Here is a 5,616-nt window from a genome sequence, read left to right on the forward strand (position 1 = left end):
TGCTGGTCACAATCAAAAAAAAAAAAAAAACTGTATGTAAAACCAGCACATTGTACCCCATGATTGCATTAATGTACACAGCTATGATTTAATTAAAAATAAATAAATAAATATCTACATATGTCTGGCTGCAGTCAAGTTAGTATGTCCCACTATCAAAACGACAATAATCACTCTACATGGGCTTGAGTTACAGTTCCATTCCTCATTACTAAAATGCATAAAAATTATACAGACTTCATTAACCACTAATTTGAAAAATATTCATTAATACATTTATGCTGGAGATTGACATTTTTTAGGGGTTTTGTATGACTTTTTGACAAGCTCCCAGCATGCCAGTACCTGCAGCAGTGACTCTGTGCACCAAGAGACAACATGTACCCTCAGGAGGTAGACGTGTGAAAAATCTGACCTCAGCAATGACCTTGAGCAGTAGGATATAAATAACTCTCATGTCACTACCATATCAGTAATGGAACATGAGGCATAAATGGGCAAGCCCTCTTAGGTGACAGGTGCAGCTACAGGTACAGGGGATATTGAAGTGAATGAAGACAAAGTCCTCACCGTCACGTCTCCGTGCCATTTAGTAATTCGTTAGTGCCTGACCTAAGCACAAGTCAAAAAGTAGCCACTATTTTTATTATAATATTATTATAATTATTACTACTACTATACAAGTAGTTTATAACTACTGGAGAAAATTAAGGATAGATGTTGTTGGGGTCCCTTCATGGAGGCCACTTATCAGGTCCCAGGACTGGTTGGTCTCCAGCCTGGCTTAACTAGGTTCCCGCTGACCACTATGCTATTATCTGGCTCAGGAACAATTGCTTTTAGGCGCCTGAGGGCTATTTACTTTAGCGGAGAGAGAGAGTCTTTGAGAGAGTAAAGCAGTCTTCTTAGAAAGATAGATCTTAGTCTCTAGCAGAGCTTAGTGATCTTTAGCAGAAAGAGGCCGTGCTGGTGTTCCGCAGGCAGGAGAAGCAACAGAGTCAAAGTGAGCGGGTCTGTGATAAAATGCACACACTCCCGATTGCCTTCTTCAGCCTAAGATAAAGCTGATCTCATGCCTCAACACCGCAGGTGTAAAGACTGCCAATTCACCAACGCTCTCATCTCCCAAGCTCTCGCGCTTGTTAGGAGAGCTAAATCCCTCTCCATGACCTTTTCACCAAGGTGTTCCATTATTGAGCTATCCAGGTATTTCTTATAACTCTCACTCCTCCTAGCCATAATAGCCCTCTGTTACAGGCTGCTACAGATGTTATTTAATTTGATGTATTTCTTTTTCTTTCTTTCTTTTTTTTGAGACAGAGCCTTAAGCTGTCACCCTGGGTAGAGTGCCATGGAGTCACAGCTCACAGCAACCTCTAACTCCTGGGTTTAAGCGATTCTCTTGCCCCAGCCTCCCTACTAGCTGGGACTATAGGCACCTGCCACAGCACACAGCTGTGTTTTGGTGTAGTTGTCATTGTTGTTTGGCAGGCCTGGGCTGGATTCGAACCCACCGGCTCTGTTGTATGTGGCTGGCGCCTTAGCCACTTGAGCTACAGGTGCCGAGCCAATTCGATCTATTTTCTCTTAAGAAATTCTTTGGAGTTTCTGAAACTAATAAAGCACAAAGTAGATATTTTAGAAATTTTTAATTATAACTGACAAAAAGATAGTATCCTGAAATCATGCAATTATTACAAACTTGAATCAAGCAAGACATAAAATCTGAACAGATACCTCACCAAAAGAAATATACAGATGGCAAACATCAGAAAAGATGTTCAACATCTTGACATCAGAGAAATGAAAATCAAAGCAAGACCATACAACTATACACCTATTAGAATGGCCAAAATCATGAACACGGACAACAGCAAATGCTGGTGAGGATATGGAACTCTCATTCAATGCTGGTGGAAATGCAAAATGGTACAGCCACTTTGGAAGAGTTTGGCAGTTTCTCATACAACTAAATACTCTTACCGTACCAACCAGCAATCACACTCCTTTGATATTTACCCAGAGGAGATGAAAATTTACATCTACATAAAACCTGCTCACAGATGTTCATGACAGCTTTATTCACAATTCCCAAAACATGAAAATAATTAAGATGAATGGATAAACTATGGCATAAACAGTGGGATATTATTTAGCACTAAAAAGAAACAAGCTATTAATCCATGAAAAAATATGGATGAGACGGGCATGGTGGCTCACGCCTGTAATCCTAGCACGCTGGGAGGCCAAGGCAGGTGGATTACTGGAGCTCAGGAGTTCGAGGCCAGTCTGAGCAAGAATGAGACTCCGTCTCTAGAAGTATCGTTGTGACAGGCACCTGTAGTCCCAGCTACCTGGGAGGCTGAGGCAAGAGGATCACTTGAGCCCAAGAGTTTTAGGTTGCTGTGAGCTAGAATGCCATGGCACTCAACCCCAGGGTGACTTGAGACTGTCTCAAAAAAAAAAAATATAAATATATATATATATATATGGATGAACTTTAAATGCAATTTACTAAATGAAAGAAGGCAATCTGAAAAGGCTACACACTGTACAGTTCTGATTGTTTGAATAATCAGATTATTCTGGAAAAGGCAAAAACTATGGAGACAGTAAAAAGATCAGTGGTTACCAGGGTGGTGGTAGGAGGGTGAACAGGCAGAGCACACAGGATTTCTAGGGCAGTGAAACCACTCAGTCCAGTACTATAATGGTAGATACATGTCATTAAACACTTGCCCATATGTAGAGAATGTACACAAGAGTAAACCCTAACATAAAATGCGACTTTCGGTGGCAATGTTCTATCAAGGTAGGGTCATCAAGTGCAACAAGTATACCACTCTGGTGGGGGATGCCAGGGATGAGAAGGCTGTGCAAGTGTGACCGCAGGGCCTCAGCCTCCCAAGTAGCTGGGACTACAGGCGCTTGCCACTCCCTGACCTCAGGAGTACCCAGGAAAAATCTCCAAAAATCTTCATACCTTCTACTCAATTTTGCCATGAACCTAAAACCGCTCTAAAAAATAAAGTCTATTTAAATCTATTTAAAGAAAATAATCATCTAGAAAGCTTATTAAAATACGGATTAGGGGGACCCACCCCATGATTTCTGACTCCATATACCTAGAGTGGACCTGAGAATCTTTATTTGTAGTAAGTTCCAGTTAGTGCTGATGCTGCTAGTCTGGGGACCACTTTAAGAAGCCCCTGGCCTGGCCCTGCTCCTGTGCCCTCCTTGGCTTCCCACACTCCCTTACAGATTTCACCTGGCAGCACGACCACAATGAATTTCTTGCATTTCTTCCCATCTTGGTTCAGCGCCCGTAGCTCAGTGGTTCCGGCACCGGCCACATACACCAGGGCTGGCGGATTCAAACCTGGCCCGGGCCTGCTAAACAACAATGACAACTACAACAAAAAAATAGCTGGTGTTGTGGCAAGCACCGATAGTCCCAGCTTCTTGGGAGGCTGAGGCAAGAGAACTGCTTAAGCCCAAGAGTTTGAGGTTGCTATGAGCTGTGATGCCACAGCACTCTACCAAGGGCAACATAGTGAGACTCTGTCTCAAAAAAAGAAAAAAAGAATCCCCATCTCAGGCTCTGCTTCTAAGAAACTAAACCTGAAACACAGTATGATCAAAGTTTTAAAGACATACACATATGTGCTTATGTATAGAGAGAATTTCTTGTGCTTATGTATACAGAGAATTTCTGAAAATGTTCACGGAGCTGTCTTTCAGACCCAGTGAACTGGAATTGAACGTGGGAAGAAGGCAGATGTGGAAATATTCACTTGCCATTTCAGACCTTCCTAATATACTTTTTCTCTTGTCCACTGCTTTCTGTATCTTCCCTTCATTTCCTTCTACTATGTTTCTTTTCTCTCCTCTTCCGCCCCCAATTCTTCCACATTTACTATCCTCCAGTTTAAGCACCACAACCCTACCAGGTGGATATAATGTCCATTCTACAAATGAGGAAAGAAAGCACATCGAAGATAAATACCTTGATCAAGACTGGTAAGAGGCAGTGCTGAGAGAGAAGCCAATTTGATCTGATTCCAAAGCCTCTCCTTCCACCACGCAGTGCTGCTTCCATCTTAAAGCAACACAGCTCCTGGCTCACACAGCAAATTCCTAAGTTACTCTAAGTGAACTCCAGCATGACACAATCACCTTCAGAGACCTGAAGACCTGCAAGACCTGGTTCTCAATCAAGAAGAATGTTATCACCATGGGACATCCAGCAATGTCTACAGACATCTTTGGTTGTCAAAACTGGTAGGGTGCTTTCAGCATCCAGTAGACAGAGGTCAGAGATGTTGCTAAACATTTTGAAGCGCACAGGACAGTCTCCCACAACAAAGAATTATACAATCCAAATCAGCAACAGTGAGGTTAAGAAATCCTGAGAGAGATTACTTAATGGAATTTTAAATACAGTAAAAATTCAAAAACAGCCGGTGTTAAATGTAGCCACTTGTTTGATACAGTATTCAACAGGAAAAGAGATGGCATCTTGAATTCCAATTCAAGTTTTCTTTAGCCTTGAAATTCACCTGTCACTCAATTTCTGTACCTCAAGTTCATCATTTGTCAAATGGACATGATGTGGATACCTTTTGAAAGCAATGTAGAATAACAAGATGAGTGATTAAGTCAATTAAGCTAAATTTCAAATCCTAGCTCCAACACTTGAGCTCTGGATAAATTACTTAACCCTTCTGAGTCTTGGACTCATCATACCCACCATATGCAAAACTGGGATGATCCCAAGTACATTTCTCACAGGATTGCTGTGAGGACTCTGGCAAATGCCAGAAAAGTTTATTGGCTGGGCATGGTGGTTCACGCCTATAATCCTAGCACTCAGAGAGGCCAGGACAGATGGGTTGCTTGAGCTCAGGAGTTCAGCCTGAGCAAGAACAAGACCCCATCTCTAAAAAAATAGCCGAGTGTTTGTGGCAGGCACCCATAGTCCCAGCTACTCAGGAGAATGAGGCAAAAGGATCACTTGAGCCCAAGAGCTTGAGGTTGTTGTGAGCTATGATGTCATTGCACTCTACCAGGGACCATGACAAAGTGAGACTCTGTCTCAAAGTAGTAAGTAAATAAACAAACAAACAATACAAAGTTTGTTACTCAATAGTAGCTATACAAATGTCAAATGACACTGACATTATCTGTTGCCTGAACAGGTGCAGCAGACCCTACCATCATGCATACTACTTTTTTTTTCTCATTCGAGAGGGCTTTATGGCTTTATAAAGATGGAGAGTGCTCCTCTGATGTTAAAAAAATCTGTTCTTTGAAAAAACCAAGTTTTTTGATAGGTCAATAACACATAGTACTTTTAAGGTGTAACTGACTAATTTCCAGTCACGAGCACCTGCATGTGTTTACCTGAAAGGAGACTGCGCTAAAACACACACCCAAGTTCTGAATGTGAAGATAAGTCAATCACAAAGAAGACTGAATTCACAGTCCAGCCAAGAGTCTCCCAGCCCTCTAGGCCAGAAACAGCTGTGTTCTGGCAGTCTCCCCTGGCCAAAGACTACACACAAAGAGCTCATTTGAGATACATGCCTCAAAAGACGCTTACCCTCTTCAAGATCT

Source organism: Otolemur garnettii, unplaced genomic scaffold (genome assembly GCF_000181295.1).
Source record: "Otolemur garnettii isolate 467f Iridium unplaced genomic scaffold, OtoGar3 scaffold00022, whole genome shotgun sequence".
Classification (NCBI taxonomy): Eukaryota; Metazoa; Chordata; class Mammalia; order Primates; family Galagidae; genus Otolemur; species Otolemur garnettii.